This window comes from Artemia franciscana, chromosome 2, assembly GCF_032884065.1.
Source record: "Artemia franciscana chromosome 2, ASM3288406v1, whole genome shotgun sequence".
In the NCBI taxonomy this organism is placed as follows: domain Eukaryota; kingdom Metazoa; phylum Arthropoda; class Branchiopoda; order Anostraca; family Artemiidae; genus Artemia; species Artemia franciscana.
This window is the reverse complement of record NC_088864.1, coordinates 41,250,975-41,263,131: the sequence shown is the minus strand read 5'-3', so window position 1 is coordinate 41,263,131 and position 12,157 is coordinate 41,250,975. Positions and strand designations below refer to the sequence as shown.

Sequence of the window (12,157 nt, the reverse complement as noted above, 5' to 3'; positions counted from 1 at the left end):
ATTCCAGATTTAATCACCATAAAACGTGATTCAATCTGATATTTTTGGTACAACTGTTAGTCAAGGCTAGACATTTTAAAAAAGGTTTTGAAATTAGACTAAAAATAAAGAGAGAGGGGCTTAAGAGGAGGAAGCCCCCTCATTTATTGAAAATTTTCGTTTATTTAAAGTTTTAATTTAGGTGTAGACTTGAGAAGAGGTGTTGCACTGGTATCCTGGACCATTGCTTTTCCAGAGGCCCAAATAATTGCAATGATTTAAAGAACATGATAATTGGAACTTGGAATATTTTGACGTTAAAAAATAACTATCTTATCGACATTTTGACTGACAAATTGAGACGATTCAAACTGGACTTATTAGGAGTTTTAGAAACTCATATCTAGAAGATAGGAAGCATGACATTAGGTCATATAGAATTTGTTTACACAGGCAGGAAAGATAGGGTACAGAAACAGGGAGTAGGACTCGTGGTGAATAAGGAAGCTGCTAAGTGTTGTTTAGGCTGGGAAGGTATTAATAATGTGAATACTAATCACTCATTTTATGACTAAAAAATTCAGGGTATCAGTTATAGTAGTATAGGCTTCTGGAGAGCCGACTGACGGAAATACTAGTGATTCAGATGAATTTTACTTACAGTTACAGAAGCAAATAGACAGGATCCCAGTTAGAAATGTGATGTTTTATTAGATTTTAAAGCCAAGATCGGTAGAAATAGGAGTAGACGATATCCTAACCTAGGTAAGTTTGGTGTAGGAAAAGAAAACAGCAATGGCTACAGACTGTTGTAATTTTATAGGCATAACAATCTTGTTATTGTCTTACCATCACGTGAATACGATGTTAACTGATGGGCCATTTTATAACCAAACACCGTATTGGTTATAACAAGATTGTTATGCCTATAAAATTACAACAGTCTGTAGCCATTGCTGTTTTCTTTTCCTACACCAAACTTACCTAGGCTAGGATATCGTCTACTCCTATTTCTACCGATCTTGGCTTTAAAAAAATGAATGAGACCCAAATAGCCCAACGAAGGCACTTACAAATATTATATTGACTTAGAAGCCAGTTCAACCTTAAATAAATGTATACTCTTGTATTTCAGGATTCAGGGGGTGGGGAGGCGAGAGGCAATGTGTGAATGACACTACTAGATGGTGATCTTTACTTTTAACATCAAGAACAGCACTCCTATATACCCTAGTATCTTGTATTGATCCTGTCAATTTTCGGTTTACAATAGCATAATCCATAAGGCTTGTTGTCTTACCATCATGTGAATACGATGTTAACTGATGGGCCATTTTATAACCAAACACCGTATTGGTTATAACATCTGTTTATTATAACAACTGTTGTAATTTTATAGGCATAACAATCTTGTTATAACCAATACGGTGTTTGGTTATAAAATGGCCCATCAGTTAACATCGTATTCACGTGATGGTAAGACAACAAGCCTTATGGATTATGTTATTGTAAACCGAAAATTGACAGGATCAATACAAGATACTAGGGTATATAGGAGTGCTGTTCTTGATGTTAAAAGTAAAGATCACCATCTAGTAGTGTCTAAGGTTAATTTGAAGCTGAAATTTTGGAAGGTTAACTACCTCCCGAGAAGTTATGATGTTGGTAGACTCCAGGATGAGAATTTGAGAGAAACTTTTCAGGAACAGTTGAAAACTAAATTGGAGAGTTTAAAATTTGACAATGTGGAAGATGTATGGATTTTAGGAAAACAATTTGTGAAGTTGCTAATGGTGTCTTAGGGAAGAAAGTTACAACTGCTGCTAGGAATATTAGTGAAAAAGCTTTATGTCATAAACAAATATTTAAAGGGAATGGGAGCTTCCTGGGAAGGTGGACAGAGTAAGGCTTTGTATAGATTAGGATGGAGGAGGAACGTGCGTAGCTTTGTTGGCCTCAGGCGGTTCGGTGCTGTGGTGAGTTGTTAGTAGTAGCAGTAGCATTGAATATTATAAATATTTCAATAACAAAACTAAATTATTGAAAACATTAATGTCGACCCGGCACTATTACGGTTTCTGCCAATGTTTCATGTGGAGATGTTGCAGCGGACTTATCAATGGGGCTATTTTCCACGTGTTTTGATTTCTGGGAAATAATTTCCACGGAATGGAGCATCTTTGGAGTGATTGAGAAACCGATTAGAAATTCATGTTTTGTTCAAATGAAGGGATGCTAAGGAGAATTTTTCAGACTGAATCGTCCGCAAACAATTTTACAGGGAGGGGGATTCTCTGCGAGGATGGAACTGTCTGGAGGCAACTCGACGGGGATGGAGATTTACTTTACGTTGGATGAAATTTCACCGAACGATGAGAGGGAGGGTCACCCAGTCCATATATGATGGTTGTCCCCCTCCTTGCCTTTCTCTTTACGCTAAAGTTTGACTGTTTGTCCTAGTTTTTTAAGAGCGTTTACTGAAGCATGGGGGCTTTTTAATTAGAATATGAAGCTTTTTCAAAAGTACTAGCAGCTTTAGCGTAAAGGCCAAGGTAATGAGGAGGGGCAACTCTTCATATAAGGAATAAATCTTCCAAACTGAATTTGCTTACTTTGTTTTTATTTTTCATGTACGGTGAGCCAAATTCGAACCTGCATTAGCTTAAAACATCCAGAAATTAAATAAAAATAAGTTTTTTTTAATTGAAAGTAAAGAGCAACATTAAAACTTAAAACGAACAGAAATTATTCCGTATATGAAAAGGGGTTGTTCCCTCCTCAACGCCTTACTCTTTACGCCAAAGTTTTTATTGTTTTACAAAGTGGAGTTGTGACAAAGAGTCAAACTTTATTGCAAAGAGCGAGGTGCTGAAGAGGGAACAGCACCTTCCATGTACGGAAGAATTTTCATTCGTTTAAATTTTAGTGTCATTCCTTGTTTACAGTTAAAAAACTTGTTTTTTTTATTTAATTCAAAAAAGAAAAGCCTATTGCCTATTGTTTACACATAGCATTTGTTTTTGAGAAGTGAACATGCATTTTTCGAGAAGCAATTTTTTGTGGGAGAATTTTCAGTGGTAGGATGTGGGGGATGCCCCCTCTTAAATACTTTGCTCTTTATGCCAAAGCATGACTTTATATACCAATTATTTACGAACAAAAGGTGAAACACAAGGTTAACTAAATTAGAATAAGATAGCGTTTGGAACATTCTAAATAACGTTAGCGTTAAGAGCGATGTAATGGGGAGGGGTGTCTTCCTCCTATCTCAATAATTTTCTGTTCGTTTAATTTTTTATCCTTACTGTCAGTTAAAAAAACCTGTTTCTTATGTTTAATTTCGAAAAGGCACAAACGATTCTCAGGAGAAAAAATTGAAATGCCGCTGATTTTGAATAGCTAGTAGTTTATTTCTCTTTATTCTGAGGCAGAGCCCGTGTGATTTCAAATCTAGATTTTCATGGTAAGCATTTATGTCATCGAACCTTTTTTTATATTATTCAATGTTTGGAAAAAATTGTGCAAAATACTCTTTAATTACAATTTTTGTTATTGAAATTGGGCAAAGTTAAGAATTAATTAATTTGAGCAAAAAAATGACCAGTGATATCGAAATTGTTATAAAAAATACAGAAAGTGAAAACATCGATATGTCATTTAATCATATTATCGTCCAACACATCCAATTTAAAGCGAAGCACCTCATCGTAAAACTTATCTAACAACGGACTTTAAGCAAACCAGTAGTTCGCTTTGGATGCATGATCTAATTGCCTATAGGCAGTTTTGCCTTTGTATCACCTTTGCCAACATAGCGATAATCAGCCATGCAAGGGGGGAATGTAACGTAAATTATGTAAATAAGATACAAGTTTTTTGAGGTTCTGAACGTAAATGACCTTTAAGATTTTGGATAAAAGATTTGAATAAAGGACTGAAAACTAAAAGCTGATGGGTATTTTCTGATAAATCTTTTGAAAACCTTTAAATCGTTTAATTTTTGTGGTGGAGATAGAGATATTCAGTCTAAAATGAAACCTATCTGATAAGAAAGTGTGAATTTGTTTTTTTTTTTGCTGAAACATGTTTTCTTTTAAGTTCAGAATGGTCTCTAAAATTTTTCTAGCATACCCGCTAAGGAGACAGTAAAAATCAGCTTAAAGCCAATATTATTTAAGGATTTATTCAGCTTTGGGAGTTTCCTACTGTGCTACCTACTTTGGTCGAAAACCTTGCTAACTTAGGGGATATGAAAATTCATAGTTTTTTCAGTCAAATTTTTTAGTCTAACCTGAAATTCTCAATAGCTCTCAATTGTGGTTAGTTCCCTGGGGGAAATTAAAAATGGGTCCTTTGTCTTTTAGACAGTTAGCTGAGGTTTGGAAAACATTTTAAGGTGTTGAATCCCCTTAAGCGCAAATTGCTATTTTGAACGTTGGGTAAATGAATGGTAAAATCGCTGGGTAAGTGGAAACGATTAGCAAAACAAATCTTCTAGCGCTACCTATTTATTTCATTCCCTCTAATATTTTGTTTCATCCCTTGGTTGTATGGAATCTTAATATTTTATTCTGGAAAAATCTATTCCCATCCATTAAAGGTGAAATGTAAGTAGCCAAATGTTTGTGTATATCAACTGCTAGTTTTTGTTATTTTCCATATAGATCCTGAATTCTTGGTTCAAATTCATAAACTGGCATCTTCCTGCTTTTCATTTTGTCTTAGGATATTAGACTCTGCAAACTTTTTCACTATGCTTAGGGGGTCTGATATTATGTAGATTAGGCCAATAACTTAGTAGGCGTGCGTTTTGTACTCTCATGCCCCACAAGGAAGCACTGTAAAATTCTGAATATATTAAAACATCCTAAAATAGCTTACTTGGGTAATGTAGGCTAGTATACAACATAGGCCTAGCCTAATTTAGCTAGGGTGAAAATGAGTACATCACTTGGTGCATTATTTGTGCTCTTTCCTAATTTGATAAATTTAAGGTCAGGGGTAGATCCAGGATTCTCCTTAGGGGGGGGGGGTGCAAAATAGGTTGCTTCATTAAACTTGCAAACAAAGAAATACCTAAAATTAAAAGGGGACCTCAACAATTATGTGTAGTCAGTAAGTATTGGAAATGGTTGCAAATTTAATCTGAAATTTTGTGAGGGCTAAAGTTCTAGTAAATCTATTGAAATTAAAATGAAATAGCCTATAAAAATATTGATTAAATGAAATATAAAAATTGAGTAAAACAAAATATAAAAATTAATTTTGAAATTTAAAAATATTGATACAAAAAATAGTAAGTTATAAAACTACCCTGCCATAAAAAATAAATAAAAAACTGTTCACCATCTATAAAAAAGGTGATATTTAATATTTTCTACATAATATCTGCAGATCATATCTTTCCACTTTTTAAAGTTCAATATACTTTGCTTAAATTGCAGAATACACAATTTTATAAGAAAAAGTCTTTTTCTCTATTTCTACTCCCTATCTTTTTATTACATGGTTAATGTTTCCCTCAATATTTTGGTGAACATTTATAATGGCCACTCCTGTCACTTTAGAGCTCTTTGTTAGTATTTCCTATTCTATTCATCCTAAAATATTCAAATAAAGACCAAAATTGTCAGAAAAATAGGAACTCCATTAAAAATGCATATAGGTATGTGCTTCAAATTAAGTATTAGAGTTGAACTACTCCTTAAAAAGCAAACAATTATGTGTTTTTTATCTTTGTATTTAATAGTTAGTCCTATAGGTTGATACTTTGAATTCTCAGGGTTTCAAGCTGTGGAGATTTCCAATTATTTTTTTTTTTTAATCTTGTTATTTCCAGATATTCAATTCAAATGTTTAAATCTCAATATGTCAGATGAGCACAAAAATAAAAATTTGACTCAGATTTAGCATTAAGTAAGAGAATTGTTTTGTAAAAATTTTGATTTATAAACAACTAATTGTGAAAATATGATTAGATGGTATGTATTAAAATAAGTGTAAAAATTCTCAGCAGTATATATAGCAGTTCAGACAGTTTTGTGGACAAATATATTCAATCCTTATACAGAAACATAACTATATTTTGTGACTGGTTGGTATTGAGAAGGTAAGAAATTCCAAAGTGATATTTTAGTTGCGTTCTGTTTGGATGGTTAACTCAAGTTGTGTGAATTTTCCCTTTTTATCTTTATTTTTTATTTTTAAATGTTTGAAGAAAATCAATGTCATTCTACTGATTCAAACTGAGAATTCAGAGACCCTTCTATACCAGCTAGATAAAAAAAAATAAGCACATGTTTATTTGCCTTCTTTTATTAACAGTTTTTTTTTAATCTATTCTTCTTAAATGATTACTCAAACCTTTGATAAAGTTTAAAAAGTATGGCCTTTATTTAATGTTTTAGAATGAACAGAGATGGTTTGTCATATAATGTACAGCTTTAATTAGATGAAAATAGGCAGTAAAGTTGCCACCATTTGCTCACCAAAATCCAAAATTCAAATCAATTATTTTTGCATTTCTTGTACATTTACTTTCTATTATACAGATCCCCTAAAAACAATAATGTTGTAAAAATCACCCTAATTTGCAAAAAAACAGCAAACCCAAAAAACCAAAACAGTCAGTCAAGAAAAGTAGTGATTGCAATTTATTTGCCTCACTGCTATAGCAAGTCTCAAAAACAAATTTTTGACAGTAAAAAGAATTAAATATTTTGCTTTTCAGCCCCATTATGACAGTATAATCTTAAATACCATTTCGACAGCCTACAGAAGTTAGGATTTTGAATTTCCCCTCCTTGTTATTATGAAATGAAGATTTTTGCCTCCCAGTTGGCTTTTGTGGTAAAATAGACAGGTTCCCTTGATAAACCTAAATTCAATTAAACACTTTTTGGCAGTATGTGTTATTAGTAAAATCTAACAGAGACCACACAAAGTAACTAAAACCTTGTTTCAAACTTGTTTGCAAAAAGAAACAGTCTTAATAATTAAAATTTTATTAAAAACCAATTACAAAAAATAACTTTTGTTTCCCGTCTGATATAACTTTTGTTCTCCCTCGTCTCTTCTGATACCATGTAAAATATTCCTTTTTCAGGTGTAACATTTAAGTATAATCATTTAATGGAGACCCACTACCTATAAATGAAGGACATAAGCAAAATCAATATATTTCAACATGGGTCTCAGAATAACAGGTCCCAGGCATAAATAATAGTTCAACTTGGATCAACTCTTATATTGCTGAGCCCATGGACATGCTAATTCTGAATTATTTTTCTCCAAGCAATAACAAAGAAAAGTTATTATTCAGACACCACATGGTTAAATTCCACAGCATTACAGAATACATTTCTAAAAAATGCACACACATCAAACAAACATAAATCAAGTGATGAAATTGGCTTTTATTAAGGCCATCAGCAATAAGCTGCTGCACACAACAATAGTGTAATGTGAACAAGCTTTACAACTGTATTGTACAGCTAAACACCTGCAAGACTAATGTCACAGTTCAACAATGCACTATTCCAATAGCCCTGTACATTGCTTCATTTGCTTGTATGTGATTTGAAAATGATGTTAGCAAATCAAAAAGTAAACCCTTTAAATTGCTAATGTTGAAACCTTATACAGGAAAATTACAACCCCCCTCATTGAACAACAAGAAAAAATCACCTTTTTTGCATGAACATCAGTGATATGTCCTCTTATTTTTCTTTGTTGCTATTGAGGCACTGGAAAATCATAGAGAGTTGTTTAAGGGCTCATGAAAGCTAATTCTCATCTTGTCAGCCACATGGTACACTAAAAGCACAGTTTAGGTGACATTTTTGGAATGGAAAGGCTGGTCCATACACATGGACATCGTAAAGAGCTAACTGTGAGCTCAATGATTAACTTATTTTTATATTTATTGCTCTTTATAAATTTGACTTAATAAAGCAATCATAAGGTGCCCAAAAAGTGCACTTTAGGTTGTTGTTTTTTTCTTTTTTTAAGAATAAAAAGTACCAAAAAAGAATGTTATCCATTGAAAAAGCTCAGCAGACAAATTTCCCCCCACCCCTGTGGAAATTCTCCTCCATGGAGAATCCTCCTGGAAACTTTCCTTACATTTGAAATAGCTACAATATTTTTAATTTAAAGTATTTGAAAAAATATGTAATTTACAAAACTTACTTGTTGAACATTGTTTGGTTAAGAGTATCTGAGCAATTTGTGGCAGCATTGCAGTTGAAACCTTACATTAATTAAAACTTGCCATGGATGCCAATTGGATAAAAAAAAGTTGGCACCAGGACTCTGAAAATTATCTTTTGTTAAAAAAAGGAAATCTAGCAAATTATGCAAAGTTTTTTTTTTGTGTAAATCAGGGTATGGGATGTATACATTTCCGGAAGGGTGGAGGGTACTGAATATATGTTTATGTTTAAAATTCCCTTTGGCAAGCAAATCTTGGTCTTGTACTGCTGCATGTTAAAACTGATAACAATAGATAAAGAGTATGGGTTGGTACCACTTAGATGTGAGCATGAAATTTCTAAATTGTGAGACAAGTATACATATATTGTTTGGATTCACTTTATCCTTCTTGCAGCAGACATTTTCTACAGCATACTGATGCAGAGATAAATGCCACTAAAGTAGTGCTGGTTTTATGTGAAATATGATTAGTAACAGCAATAATCCTATGTACATTTATGTCAGTTCTTTTTTTGAGTTGGTTAAAAGAAATATTTAGAAAAGCGAAAATAGTGGAAAGTTGGCATGATATCAAACAGTTTGGGGTAATGAAGTGTAAGTAAGGAGCAATGGAGGTCAATAGTGACCAAAACTCCAAGAAACAGAGTCTTGATTACAATAGATAAATCAAAAGTATCAAATTTTGATGCTTGTTCAAAATATATAAAGTTCATCAGATTTAACAGCAGGGGCAGAATTGCCTATGGGACAGGGGGGCAACTGCCACTCCCAGACCTCGGTTTGGCCCCCCACCTCAAACTCAAGTCCCCTCCAGCTGAAATTTAGTTCTTTCAAAATCTTGTCAGAACTATGATAAACCTACATAATTCAAGTATCAATAGAAACAGATCTGTTTTTTCTTGTACATATTTACCTTTATAGTACTATAAAGTACCTTTATAGTACTTTTGTAGTACTAAAAAGTACCTTTATGGTACCAAATGCCTTATTTTTTAGTTTGTACTGTCATTTTCACTTGATTTGGGAAAATTGGCTCCAACTTTGCCCCCCCCCCCAGGATTTTGACGAAATTACGCCACTGTTTATTGGTACCCATCAAAAGTTGCAAGCCTGAGAAATTTTGCCCAGTTTTTGAAAACGGGGGAAACATCCCCAAAACATTAACTGATCTTAATGAAAATCACTGTCAGATTCAGCATACAAGAGGACCCTACTGTAGATGTTTCAGGCTCGTTTATACAAAACGGGGAATTTTACTTTTTTGCTGGAAGAAAGACTGCAGATGTGTGTTATTTTTTTCTAGGGGTGATCATATCAAACCAGTGATCATAGAAGATCGGGAGAGGGCTCATTTGTCTGGAAATCAAAAGTTCTAGTGTCCTTTTTAAGTTACCAAAAATATTGGAGGGCAGCTAGCCCCCCTCCCGTGCTCATTTTTATCCAAAGTCACCAGATCTAAATTTTGATATAACCATTTTCTTCAGCATAGTCAAATAACTTTGTCTTTGTGGATGACTTGACCCCCCACAGTCCCCAGGGGAAGGGCTGCAAGTTATGAACTTTGCCCATTGTTTACATATAGTATTGGTTATTGGGAAGAATACAGACGTTTTTGAGGGGAGTTTTCTAATGTTTGGGGGCTGGGGGGTACGTAGGAGGATCTTTTCAAAGGGGAAGGGAATTTTCTCTGGAGGGGGAGCTGGATATCTGAGTATTATTTGAAAAATGACCAGAAATTTAAAAAAAAACAAGTTTTAAAACTGAAACTAAGGAGCAACATTAAAACTTAAAACGAACAGAAATTATTATGTGTATGACGAGAGTCGTCCCCTCGTCAATACCTCGCACGTTATGCTAAAGTTTTATTTTTACTACTTTCAAAAGAGCTATTGTGATTCAGGAATCATTCTTCAAGAATTGGGACACAATTTGAACTTTAGCTTAAAGGGTGTCGTAGTCACAAGAGGGTCACCCCCCTCATATACATAATAATTTCTGTTCATCTTAAGTTTTAATGTTGCTCCTTACTTTCAGTTGAAAAAGCCTGTTTTTTTTATTTAATTGCATATAGAGACAGTTCTATATTTGTGTGCTAGTATGTGAATCCAAAACGCAAGGAATAGGACGTTATCAGCAGTTATTAGGCGTTTCAATCATAGGCAGCACAATAGCGCTGGCTAAGTAAAGAGCAATGTGGGCACAACATATTTTGTTTGTTTTTTTTTTGGGGGGGGGGGGTTTCTCTTAGAGCAGGGTACTTTGTATCGAAGGAGTTGTCGTAGAAACTTCGAAAAGGGCTAATCTGATTGGAAATTGGAAGGGCTTGTGCCCTTTTTAATAGTCGAAAGTGATTGGAGGGCAACTAGCACCCCTTCTGTGCCCACCATTTCCCTGAACACATCCAATAAAACTTTGAGATAGCCATTTTGTTCAACGTAGTTGAAAGGTCTGGAAATTATGTCTTAGTATGACACCCCTCCCCCCTCAGAAACCTCAGGGTAAGAGTTGTAAGTTATGCCTTGGGGTATATTAGGTTTATATAGAGAAGGTGATTGTGTAAACTTCAGAAGTGGCTCATGGCAGTGCTAATCAGAAGTTTTATTGCGCTTTTTGAGATTCAGAGTGATGGGAGGGTTGATGCTTCTCTCTCCCTGCACCTTGTATTTTCCCAAAATACATCTAATAAAAATTTTGAGATGGCTATTTGTTGTTGTAGAAACTTTGGAAAAGGCTCATTCGATTGGAAATTGAAAGGACAAGTGCTCTTTTTAGCAGTCGAAAGTGATTGGAGGGCAACTAACCCCCTCCCACATCCACTATTTCCCAAAACACACCAAATCAATATTTTCAGATGGTCATTTTGTTGCACATAGTTGAAAGGTCTGGAAATTATGTCTTTGAGGATGACCCCCCACAGAGCCCTCAGGGCAAGGGTTGTAAGTTATGCCCTAGGGGCATTTACGGTATATATAGAAAGGCTGATCGTATAAACTTCTGAGGAGGCTCATTGGACTGGTAATCAGAAGTCCAAGTGCCCTTTCTAATATTCAGACTGATCAGAGAATGGATACTCCCCCTGACACCTTGTATAACCCAAAAAGCATCTGATAGAAATTTTGAGATTACCATTTATTGTTGTAGAAACTTCGAAAAAGGCTCATTCAATTGGAAATTGAAAGGACTAGTTCCCTTTTTAGTAGTCGAAAGTGATTGGAGGGCAACTACCCCTTTCCCCAACACCCACCATCTCCCCAACACATCCAATCAAAATTTTGAGATAGCCATTTTGTTCAACATAGTTGAAAGGTCTGGAAAATGTCTTTGAGGATGACTTCCCCCACCAGAGTCTTCAGGGTAAGGGTTGTAAGTTATGCCCTGGGGCATATAAGGTGTAAATAGAAAGGTTGATTGTATAAACTTTGGAGGGAGCTCATTGGATTAGTAACCAGATGTCCTAGTGCTCTTTTTAGATTCAGACTGATCAGAGGATGGGTAATCCCCCCCGCCCGACACCTCGTATTATCCTGAAATGCATCTGATAGGAATTTTGAGATCGGTATTTATTATCGTAGAAACTTCAAAAAAAGGCTCATTTGATTGGAAATTGAAAGGGCTATTTTAATAGTTGAAAGTAATTGGAGGGCAACTAACCTCCCTCCCACACCCACTATTTTCCCAAACTCATTCAGCAATATTTTGAGATAGGTATTTTGTTCAACGTAAATGGAAAGTTCAAAATTATGTCTTTGAGGATGAATCCCCCCCTCCGAGCCCCCAAAGAAAGGGCTCCCGAAATGCATCTGATAGAAATTTTGAGATGGCTATTTTTTGTCGTAGAAACTTCAAAAAAGGCTCATTCGATTTGAAGTTGAAAGGAGTTAGTGCCCTTTTTAATAGTCCAAAGTGATTTGAGGGCAATTAACCCCCCTCCCAAGCCCACCATTTCCCCAAACACATCCAATCA

General features: G+C 34.8%; 1 protein-coding gene across 2 annotated transcripts in view; it reads left to right on the top strand.

Moving 5' to 3' along the window:
- The first annotated feature begins 4,472 nt into the window (after window positions 1–4,472).
- The window catches only part of LOC136041654 (peptidyl-prolyl cis-trans isomerase FKBP4-like), a 47,736-nt gene continuing 40,051 nt past the window's right edge, over window positions 4,473–12,157 (top strand). For both annotated transcript variants that reach the window (XM_065726372.1, XM_065726368.1), the window contains exon 1: window positions 4,473–4,586. The gene's annotated coding sequence lies outside the window, so the exon portion shown is untranslated. The remainder of the gene's footprint in view (window positions 4,587–12,157) is intronic.